This window comes from Trachypithecus francoisi, unplaced genomic scaffold, assembly GCF_009764315.1.
Source record: "Trachypithecus francoisi isolate TF-2019V2 unplaced genomic scaffold, Tfra_2.0 Contig01440, whole genome shotgun sequence".
Taxonomy (NCBI): domain Eukaryota; kingdom Metazoa; phylum Chordata; class Mammalia; order Primates; family Cercopithecidae; genus Trachypithecus; species Trachypithecus francoisi.
The window spans coordinates 30,272,235-30,284,280 of record NW_022681431.1 but is presented as its reverse complement, the minus strand read 5'-3'; the positions used below and the strand labels follow the sequence as shown (position 1 = coordinate 30,284,280).

The window sequence follows — 12,046 nt, the reverse complement described above, 5'->3', positions numbered from 1 at the left end:
GTCTCACTCTGTTACCCAGGCTGGAGTTCAGTGGCTCAATCTTGGCTCACTGCTCACTGGAGATAACGTGAGCTCCTGGGCACAAGTGATCCTCCCATATCAGCCTCCCAAGTAGCTAGGATGACAGGTGTGCACCACAACTGGCTAATTTTTAGTTTTTGTAGAGCTGGGGTCTCCTCTGTTGCCCAGGCTATCTTGAACTCCAAGCCTCAAGGGATCCTCCTGCCTCAGCTCCCGAAACGTTGGGATTATAGGAGTGAGCCACTGCACCTGGCCAATATCTTTGTCATAAAGAAGAAACCCTAAAGTCAGAGGCATGAGGTCTGCAATCTACTCTACCATGGAGACAGTAAAAATCAACACAAAAGGAATATATACATGTTTACATCAAATTATTATATATTACTATATACACACATAAACTTATGTGTATATATGTACATAAAACAATATAAAAACATGTAACCAAATATAATATACATACACACACATATACATGTATACACAGAGAGAATTATGACAAATAGATAAACTTTAAAAAAATCTTTGGATAAAAGATACACAAAAATTTCTCTAAATTATTATTGTAACTTTCCCACATGTTTGAAGTCATTACAAAATAAAAAGGATTTATAATATAAGTCTATGGGGGCCAGGTGTGGAGGGTCACATCTGTATTCCCAGCATTTAGGGAGGCTGAGGGGGAGGATTGCTTGAGCCCAGGAGTTTGAGACCAGTCTGGGAAACATAGCAAGACCCTGTCTCTGTAAAACTTTAAAAATTGGCCCCGCACGGTGGCTCAAGCCTGTAATCCCAGCACTTTGGGAGGTCGAAGTGCAGGGTTGGGGGGATCACGAGGTCAGGAGTTTGCGACCAGCCTGGCCAACATGGTGAAACCCCCATCTCTACTAAAAATACAAAAATTAGCCAAGTCTGGTGGCGGGCGTCTGTAATCACAGCTACTTGGGAGGCTGAGGCAGGAGAATCACCTGAAACCAGGAGGCGGAGTTGTGGTGTGCTGAGATCGCACCATTGCACTCCAACCTGGGCGACAGAGCGAGACGCTGTCTCAACAAAAAACAAAAAACAAACAAACAAAAACTTTAAAAATTAGCTAGGTATGGTGGTGTACACCTCTGGTTCCAGCTACTCCAGAGGCTGAGGCAGGAGGATCCCTTGAGCCCAGCGGTGAGCTGCAGTTAGCTATGATGACACCACTGCAGTCCAGCCTAAGTGACAGGGGAAGGCCTCAAAAAGCCTGAGTCCAACTTTAAAGAGTTTCCTCTTTTATTTAAAACAAACAAACAAACAAACAAACCAACAAACACACAGCGCTTCCCTTACGGCGCTTGCTGAGCTAAAGGACGGAGCGTGTTACCCGGGAGCTACTGCTCCAGTGCTCCTCCAGGCTAAGCAGGCGGCCTCCCTCCCTTCACCTTCCTCTCCTGGCGGGACCCCGCGGCGGGCGAGTGACTGCGGCCACGCCTGAAAGGCGACTCTTCTGATTCAAGATGACCAACGAAGAACCTCTTCCCAAGAAAGTTCGACTGAGTGAAACAGACTTCAAAGTCATGGCAAGAGATGAGTTAATTCTAAGATGGAAACAATATGAAGCATATGTACAAGCTTTGGAGGGCAAGTACACAGATCTTAACTCTAATGATATAACTAGCCTAACAGAGTCTGAAGAAAAACTAAAGCAACAACAGCAGGAGTCCGCACGCAGGGAAAACACCCTCGTAATGCGACTAACAACAACCAAGGAACAACAGATGCAAGAGTGTACTACTCAAATCCAGTACCTCAAGCAAGTCCAGCAGCTGAGCGTTGCCCAGCTGAGATCAACAATGGTAGACCCAGCGATCAAACTTGGTTTTCCTAAAAATGAAAGGTGAATTGGAATAAACTGAAGACAAACTGGAACAAGCCCAAAATGAACTGAGTGCCTGGAAGTTTACGCCTGATAGAGGCCTGATGGCGTCGGACTATTCCGAAGAAGTAGCCACCTCCGAAAAATTCCCCTTCTAGAACATGTAGACACTTGAGAAATGTTTCTGTTTAAAGAATATAGAGGGAGAAACAGAAGTCTTAAGTCTGTGGCACACTGTGTCTTCAGACAGTTTGAAGGAATGAAAACCTAGAGATTTTAAATCATGAATTGAACATGTAAAATTTCGGTAAAATGTGGCCGGGCGCGGTGGCTCAAGCCTGTAATCCCAGCACTTTGGGAGGCCGAGACGGGCGGATCACGAGGTCAGGAGATCGAGACCATCCTGGCGAACACGGTGAAACCTCGTCTCTACTAAAAAATACAAAAAACTAGCCGGGCGAGGTGGCGGCGCCTGTAGTCCCAGCTACTCGGGAGGCTGAGGCAGGAGAATGGCGTAAACCCGGGAGGCGGAGCTTGCAGTGAGCTGAGATCCGGCCACTGCACTCCAGCCTGGGCGACAGAGCGAGACTCCGTCTCAAAAAAAAAAAAAAAATTTCGGTAAAATGTGAAAATGGAATATGCATCGCTCTTAACCTTGAGCATAGTGACTTAGAGACATGTGTATCAGTTTTGCCAATAAGACTGTGGACTTCATTATTGCTGTTGAACTTCTGAGTCAAAACTCAAATGAGGTGAATTTTGCCTTTAAAGGGTTTATTTGCTGAGAACCAACTTTTAATAGTCACGAGAGAATCAAATAATAGATGTCTGCACAAGGAGCGCATAGATTTAACCATTTAGTTTGGGGCTCTATATTACTTGCTTGAGCCTTAATCAATGTGGTTTTATTCAATGGTTTGTTCTTTGAATGGTTGCAAAAACTGTAGATTATCTTACTGAGGACTGTACAAACATGAAGGTGTGGTATGAAACTTCAGGTTGAAACTGTTTGAAGTATTATGAACATTCATGTCACAACTAGATTGTATAAGGATATTAGCTGTGATGAGACTCACTGCATTTTTTTTTAGTGAATTTTATGAAATCCCCATTCCATTCAACAGGCACATGTTTAAAAGAGCATTGTCGTTGGTGTTAATGGGGGAATGTGTTCCTTCATTGTATTTGGCCCTTTTGTATTGCACTCTTGATATTAAATTAAATGTTCCTTGAAATAAACAAACACACACAAAAAATTTTTACAACAAATATGACAAGGGGTTAATAGGTATTAAGTCTTTTTTTTTTTTGAGATGGAGTCTCACTCTGTCGCCCAGGCTGGAGTGCAGTGACTCCATCTGGGCTGACTGAAACCTCTGCCTCCCGAATTCAAGCGATTCTCCTGCCTCAGCCTCCAGAGTAGCTGGGATTACAGGCCTGAGCCACCACGCCTGGCCCAATAGGTATGAATTCTGTCTTTATGATCTCATGTGGCACAGTGAAAGATGCAGGTACCTGAAGATCAAAGAGGGTTTCTCACATTGCATGCGCTAAGTTCCCCCAACTCTCCTTGATTGCCTTACTTCCAGGAAAAGGGCAGTTCCCTGGGCTCTGCATGGTTTCTGGCCTTGACCTTAGCTGACTGCACAGAGAAAATCAGAGGTCACTCTTCTCCAAATGGAGCCTCCATCACCTGATTCACCACTTTACGACCCCATGTCTGGTGGATAAGGCTATTCTGGTTTGGCTTTTTTTGGACTATGGTGTAGGATTTTAGATTTATTCAAGCGATTTTTTTTAAACTATAAAATGTTACAAACATAAGAGTATTTAAAAAGACATATGTTCATTTTTGGGGATAACAATAATATAAACATCAGTGTTCCATCCATCAGGCTACGAAATAGAGTAGTATTCCCCTCTCTCTGCCCCAAATCATCCCTTCCTTCCCCCTCTGCTCCTGACTTTCATGATAACCATTCCTTTGCTTCTCTTCCTGGTCTTGATCACCAACATGTATTTCCCTAAACAATACACTGTTCAACTCTGCCTGTTTTGAACTTTGTATAAATGGATCTTATTGGCCGGGCGCGGTGGCTCAAGCCTGTAATCCCAGCACTTTGGGAGGCCGAGACGGGCAGATCACGAGGTCAGGAGATCGAGACCATCCTGGCGAACACGGTGAAACCCCGTCTCTACTAAAAAATACAAAAAACTAGCCGGGCGAGGTGGCGGGCGCCTGTAGTCCCAGCTACTGGGGAGGCTGAGGCAGGAGAATGGCATAAACCCAGGAGACCGAGCTTGCAGTGAGCCGAGATCCGGCCACTGCACTCCAGCCTGGGCGACAGAGCGAGACTCCACCTCAAAAAAAAAAAAAAAAAGGATCTTATTGTAATGGTTTTTTTTTTTTTTTCTGTGACTTACTTATTTCACTCAATGTTATGTTTTTGATGAATTTTCCCTATTAAGAATATCTTGTTAAAAATCTGCCTATTGAATTTAAAAAATAAATATTAATTCTGGATGGAAGGTCAATAGATGTTTGTTAAATTCTCTGCATTTCTAGGATTTTTCCTGCAAGTTAAATTACATTAAATTTAAAAGTGCATGCTTGGGTCTGCCTTTCAAAAAACTTTCTAGCCCGGGTGCAGTGGCTCACGCCTGTAATCCCAGCACTTTGGGAGGCCACGGCAGCTGGATCATGAGGTCAGGAGTTCGAGACCAGCCTGGCCAAGATGGTGAAACCCCGTCTCTACTAAAAATACAAAAATTAGCTGGGCGTGGTGGTGGGCGCCTGTAATCCCGGCTACTCAGGAGGCTGAGGCAGCAGAATTGCTTGAACCCGGGAGGCGGAGGTTGCTGTGACCTGAGATGGGGCCACTGTACTCCAGCCTGGGCGACAGAGCAAGACTCTGTCTCAAATAATAATAATAATAATAAACTTTCTAGAGTCATGGATGAGGATGATTTGTCAAAGTGTATGGCTGACAATCATGTTTTTCTGGGCTTTTATACCTGACTACTTTTATGACCTTGAGCTATTAATCATGGATCAGTTGCTAGCCTTGTGGACCATTGGCTATATATTTAAACATTCTTTTTTTTCTCTCTCTCTTTAAAGTAGGGAATAGGATTCACCCCGTCATTTTGTTGTGACGTGACATTCTTTGAGGGAAGTTACTGATATTGGAAATCAGATTTAAAGAATCTAACAATTTTAAGATACATCATTTATTTAACACTTTCAGCTTTCTGAGAAAAAAAGAAGGAAAGGAGGGAGGGAGGGGGGAAAGAAAGAAAAAAGAAGAAAATGAAAAAAAGACCACCACAATGAATTTACAAATCCTCCCAAAGTGCATCATAGTATCAAGAAAACACAGTAATTGGCCAGGCGTGGTGGCTCACACCTGTAATCCCAGCACTTCGGGAGGCCAAGGTGGGCGGATCACGAGGTCAAGAGATCAAGACCATCCTGGCAACATGGTGAAACCCCATCTCTACTAAAAATACAAAAATTAGCTGGGAGTGGTGGCACGCACCCGTAATCCCAGCTACTCGGGAGGCTGAAGTAGGAGAATCGCTTGAACCTCGGAGGTAGAGGATGCAGTGAGCTGAGATCTTGTCATTACACTCCAGCCTGGGTGACAGAGCAAGAGTCCATTTCAACAAAAAAGAAAAAGAAAAAAAGAAAGTACAGTAATTAACGCCTTCTGCCAGGATCACCCTGTCTTGACCTGACTCATTTTCTAACATGCCAAAGGACAGAAGAAGCCTTCTTTCCAGACCCTTATGTTTCTCATAGAGAGGCTCAGCCTCTATCCTACGTGACTGGGAGAGTGGGCAGTTGCTAAGAACTTGGTAAAGTGGTAGAAATACAGTTAGACCAAGACAAGGGATTAATACAGTAGATTAAGCACATGCATCCCATTTTGTTCCCTTCTGAACTTTTACTAAAACACGAAAAAGAATATGCTTTTTTCTGTTATTTTTTGAGACAGGGTCTCACTTTGTTGCTGAGGCTAGGGTACTGTGGCGCAATCATAACTCACTGCAGCCTTGAACTCCTGGGCTTAAGCGATCCGCCTGCCTCAGTCTCCCAAGTAGTGGGACTACAGGTGTGCATCACCATACCTGGCTATTTATTTTTAATTTTTTTGTAGAAATGGGGGTCTCATTATGTTGCCTAGGCTGGTCTTGAACTCTTGGCTTCAAGTGATCCTCCCACCTCGGCCTCTCAGAATGCTGGGATGACAGGCATGAGTCTGCATTCCTGGCCAAAATAATACTTTTTAAAAAGATGTAACAATAGTGAAAAGAATAGGAATGGAGGCAAAAACTTTGACAACTAGAAAGCAGATGTTCATGTGGTTCCAACTTAGAAGACTTCAGGGAGCTGGATTCTCAAGACTGCAGTAAAGGAATCTCACAAGTAGTTAAAATTACACTGAAGAATCTTGAAAAAAAGGAAAATTGTCAGCACTAGGTACCTCTGGAATTTGGGATTAAGGGAATGGCTACAATAAGGAGGACTGGGTAAAGCCGTATGTGAAAGTGAAATATCTAGATCTTCCTCCCCAGTTGTGCACCACTGGGCAACAGTTTCTCATCTACATATGATCCATAAATTAGGTTTATCCTCTAGAGAAGATAAAACAGAAAGTCTCTGGATTGGCGGATGCCACCCACATTTGAGGGTATAGGTAACATATTCAAAAGCCAGAAGATTAAGAAACAGTTTGTGAGAATATATTTGTTCTCAGGAAATATACATTGAAGTATGAAGAGGTTAATGGACATTATGTAGCAATCTCTACTCCCAAATGGTTCAGAAAAAATAAATACTAATTTATGTGTGTGTGTTGGGGGCAAAATATTAAATATGGCAAAATGCTAAAAATTGGTAAATCTGGATAAAGAATATATGGGCATTCTCAGGACTTTTCTTGCAACTTTTATCTAAATTTGAAGTTACTTTAAAATAAGGAGTTTTTTTTTTGTTGTTGTTTTTTTAAAGAGAGACAATATGCATACTGAAAGCTGAATGCAGAGAACACCAGATCCTTTCTGCCTCTACCTGTTGGCTATCAAAAGCCCTATGGCCAGATCCTTACCCTACAGAATAATATCCCTCTCTATGGAGTTTGAGCAGCTCAAGAGGAAGGACTTAATGTTACTTAACTGGGGGATTCTCTCCCCAACAGCCCACTGAAAATGACTCCTATAGCACTCTATGCCCCACCCACATGGTCAGATCTTCCAATCACCTCTTTAGTACTCCACACTTAAGCATAAACAGACAGCAGAGAGGCAAGATAGATACCAAAGCAAACAGAAAAAGCCCCACTTAGAGAATTAGAGATTATGCAAGGGGAAAACCTGGGGGGCGGAAACTATCATTAATATTCTCTGAAATATAAGGCATTGCATTCATGAAACAAGAAGATCCTCTTCTATTAAAAGGAACGTTCAGAGAATAGAAAATAGCCCTTAGAAATTCTTTAAATGTTAGTAAAAATGAAGAAATCCATAAAAAATTAGAAAAATAAATTTTTAGGAGTACCCCAAAAGTAGAGAAAAAAGACAAAGAGATAGAAAATTAAAGAGAAAAGGGGCCCGGCGCGGTGGCTCAAGCCTGTAATCCCAGCACTTTGGGAGGCCGAGATGGGCAGATCACGAGGTCAGGAGATTGAGACCATCCTGGCTAACACGGTGAAACCCCGTCTCTACTAAAAAAATACAAAAAAAAAAAAAAAACTAGCCGGGAGTGGTGGCGGGCTCCTGTAGTCCCAGCTACTCGGGAGGCTGAGGCAGGAGAATGAGAATGGCGTGAACCCGGAAGGCGGAGCTTGCAGTGAGCCGAGATCCAGTCACTGCACTCCAGCCTGGGCGACAGAGCGAGACCCCACCTCAAAAAAAAAAAAAAAAAAAAAAGAGAAAAGGGGATAAAATAAGATTATCTATCTGGTGGATCCAAAACCCAAACAATAGGAGATCCAGAAAAAGGGAAAATGAGAAGCAGATATCAGCAATGAAATAATTAAAGAAAACTTATCAGGACGAATAACAAATTGTCAAATTGAAAGCCCCATCGAATGTCTGACACAATAGATTAAAAGACTTACACCAAGATACATCACTGTGAATTTTCAGAACATTTGAAACTGAGAAAACTCTACAAGCCTCTAGAGACAGAGTGGAATCTGAATGATTTTGGATTTCTCCTTAGAAACTCTAGAAGCAAAAGGACTACAGAGACTAAGGAAAATTATTTTCAGGCCAGGTGTGGTGGCTCACACCTGTAATCCCAGCACTTTGGGAGACCAAGGCAGGTACATCACCTGAAATCAGGAGTTTGAGACCAGACTGGCCAACATGGCAAAACTCCATCTCTATTAAAAATACAAAAGTTAGCTGGGTGTGGTGGCACATGCCCATAGTTCCAGCTACTCAGGGGGCTGAGGCAGGAGAATCACTTAAACCCCAGGAGGTGGAGGCTGCACTGAGCCAGGATCGTGCCACTATACTCCAACCTGGGCAACAGAGCAAGACTCCGTCTCAAAAAAAAAAAAATTTCATATATAATTTTATTTTTATACCCAGCTCAGTTATCATTCATGTATGAAGATAGATTAGAGCTGGGTGTGGTAGCTCATGCTTTATAATCCGAGCACTTTGGGAGGCTGAGGCAGGAGGATTGCTTGAGCCCAGGAGTTCAAGAACAGCCTGGGCAACATGGTAAGACCCTGTTGCTACAAAAAATAATCTTAAAAATTAGCTGGGCATGGCAGTGCATGCCTGTAGTCTCAGCTATTCAGGAACCAGAGGCAGAAAGATTGCTTGAGCCTGGTAGGTCGAGGCTGCAGTGAGCTGTGATTGTGCCACTGCATTACAGCCTGGATGACAGAGCAAGACCCTGTCTCAAAAAAAAAAAAAAAAAAAAATATATATATATATACACACACGTGCACACACACACATATAGAGAGATATATAGATAGATTACAAACATTTTCAGATTTTCAAAAATCTCTCCCCCAAATTTGCCTCCCATCTACTCTTGACTCAAGATGCTCTCAAACAAACCAACAAACAAAACTTAGTCAAGAACCAGGACATATATCAGTAAAAAGAAGATTCTAGACAGGAGAAGGGCAAAGGAAATACAAGCAGGACAATGAAAAGAGGTTCTAGGACCATAGTTACACAGCAGATGTACAGGGCAACATGTTTAGCACATTCAAACTGTCAACATATTGAAGGTTATAATTTCCAAGATCCCTGTTGCCACTGAACCATCTTTTCTTTTTTTTTTTTGAGATGGAGTTTCACTCTTTTTGCCTAGGCTGGAGTGCAATGGTGCAACCTTGGCTCACTGCAACCTCCGCCTCCAGGGTTCAAGTGATTTTCCTGCCTCAGCCTCCCAAGTAGCTGAGATTACAGGCATGCATAACCATGCCCAGCTAATTTCATATTTTTTTAGTAGAGGCGGGATTTCTCCATGTTGCTCAGGCTCGTCTTTTTTTTTTTTTTTTTTTTTTGAGACGGAGTCTTGCTCTGCCACCCAGGCTGGAGTGCAGTGGCCGGCTCTCAGCTCACTGCAAGCTCCGCCTCCCGGGTTCACGCCATTCTCCTGTCTCAGCCTCCCGAGTAGCTGGGACTACAGGCGCCCGCCTCGTCGCCCGGCTAGTTTTTTGTATTTTTTAGTAGAGACGGGGTTTCACCATATTAGCCAGGATGGTCTCGATCTCCTGACCTCGTGATCCGCCCGTCTCGGCCTCCCAAAGTGCTGGGATTACAGGCTTGAGCCACCGCGCCCGGCCTCTCAGGCTCGTCTTGAACTCCTGACCTCAGGTGATCCGCCCACCTCAGCCTCCCAAAGGGTTGGGATTACAGGCGTGAGCCACCGTGCCCAGCTGAGTCATCTTTTCACGTGAGGACAGAGTGAGCCTGGCACTGATTTTTTTTTTTTTTTTAGATGGAGTCTCCCACTGTCACCTGGGCTGGAGTGCAGTGACACAATCTTGGCTCCCTGCAACCTCCGCCTCCCAGATTCAAGCGATTCTCCTGCCTCAGCCTCCCAAGTAGCTCGCCATCATGCCTGGCTAATTTTTTTTATTTTTAGTAGAGATGGGGTTTCACTGTGTTGGCCAGGCTGGTCTCCTGACCTCGCGATCCACCCCACCCCCCGCTCCTCGCCTTGGCCTCCAAAGTGCTGAGATTACAGGCATGACCCACCACAGCCTGGCACTGATTCTTATCGAACGTGGTTTGGCTTAAAGCCATATGCTAATGAATTTCTGCTCTTCTTTCTATGTCCTGCTGCTAAATCAACTGAAGACTTTTTAACTTCACCCCACAGAAGTGGTCTGTTTTGATTTACTCATGAGCACTAGAAGTAGGTTATAAGCGGCCGGGTGCAGTGGCTCACGCCTGTAATCTCAGCACTTTGGGAGGCCAAGGCAGGTGAATCATGAGGTCAGGAGTTCAAGACTAGCCTGGCCAATGTGGTGAAACCCTGTCTCTACTGAAAATACAAAAATTAGCTGGGCATGGTGGCGTGTGCCTGTAATCCCAGCTACATGGGAGGCTGAGGCAGGAGAATTGCTTGAAACCAAGAGGTGCAGATTGCAGTGAGTCAAGGTTATGCCACTGGACTCCAGCCAGGGTGACAGAGGGAGACTCTGTCTCAAAAAAAAAAAAAAAAAAAAGGAGTAGGTCATAAGCATAGACGCATAAAATACACACTTTAAGAGGCTGAGGCAGGAAGATTACGTGAGGCCTGGAGTTTGAGACCAGCCTGGGCAACATAGCAAGGCCGCATGTCTACAAAATATTAAGAAAACAAACTTAGCTGAGTGTGGTGGCACACATTTGTAGTTTCAGCTACTTAGGAGGCTGAGGCAGGAGGACTGGTTGAGCCCAGAAGTTCAAGGCTACAGTGAGCTGTGGTTGGGCCACTGCACTCCAGCCTGGATGATAGAACAAGATCCTGTATCTTAAAGAAAAGAAAAGGGGGCATAAAATACAAAGCAACTCACTCTCACGCATTTCTGTCATGTATCCACCACCAAGTCTATATACGCTACAGCTAAGCCTGATGGCCCAGCCATGCTGAGCCCTGTGATACCCCACCTCACTCATGATCTTACCCACTGACCCTCACATAACAGTAGCCCTTTCTCTACAGAACTGGGTTTTTATTTGTTATGTACTTTTCAAAAATAAACAATCTATTATTTAGGAATACAAATTAAGATGGAAAACTAAAGAAAAGCAAGAAATTATCAACACAGGATAGTGATGACCTGAAAGTTGGGGAGGGGGAAATGGAGGCAAATGCAGCTGGAGGGAGAACATTAAAGGTACTAGTAATGTTTTATTTATCAACATGAGTGTGTACAGGGGTGTGTGTAGGTGTGTGTGGGTTTTTTGTTTTTTGTTTTTTGTTTTTTGTTTTTGTTTTTGTTTTTGAGACAGGGTCTTCCTCTGTTGTCCAGGCTGGAGTGCAGTGGTGTGAGCCCGGCTCACTGAAACATCCACCTCCCGGGTTCAAGTGATTCTCATGCCTCAGCCTCCCGAGCACCTGGGATTATAGGTGCCTGCCACAACACCTGGCTAATTGTTGTATCTTTAGTAGAGACGGGGTTCCACCATGTTGGCCAGGCTGTTTGGAATCACCTGGGGTCAGGAGTTTGAGACCAGCTTGGCCAACATGGTGATACCCCGTCTCTACTAAAAATATAAAAATTAGCTAGGCTTGGTGGTGCCTGCCTGTAATCCCAGCTACTTGGGAGGCTGTGGCAGGAGAATTACTTGAACCTGGGAGGCGGAGTTTGCAGTGAGCTGAGATCACGTCACTGTATGCCAGCCTGGGCAACACAGTGAGACTCCATCCTCCCCCCACCAAAAAAAAAAAAAAAAAAAAAAAAAGAACAGATGGACGATATTTGCAGTATGTCTACTTATGGTGCACTCTGGCCCCCGCTTAACTATGGGCACTACTATGTCCTTATGGAGAATTCTTCACTAAATCCAACTGAATGAGGAAAAACTATTTTGAGCCTGACTTACCAGCGGAATTTGTAGTGCTGTAGTCTCACTAAGAAGTTGTCCTGGGGCTGGGTGCGGTGGCTTATGCTTGTAATCCCAGCACTTTGGGAGGCCGAGGTGGGCGAA

At 44.1% G+C, this 12,046-nt stretch overlaps 1 long non-coding RNA gene and 1 pseudogene across 1 annotated transcript in view; one reads left to right on the top strand and one right to left on the bottom strand.

Annotated features, from left to right (window-relative positions):
• Window positions 1-12,046, bottom strand: part of LOC117095527 — an 84,315-nt gene that overhangs the window by 52,930 nt on the left and 19,339 nt on the right. The gene's annotated exons all lie outside the window — the stretch shown is intronic.
• On the top strand, window positions 1,461-2,180 carry LOC117095511 (annotated as a pseudogene).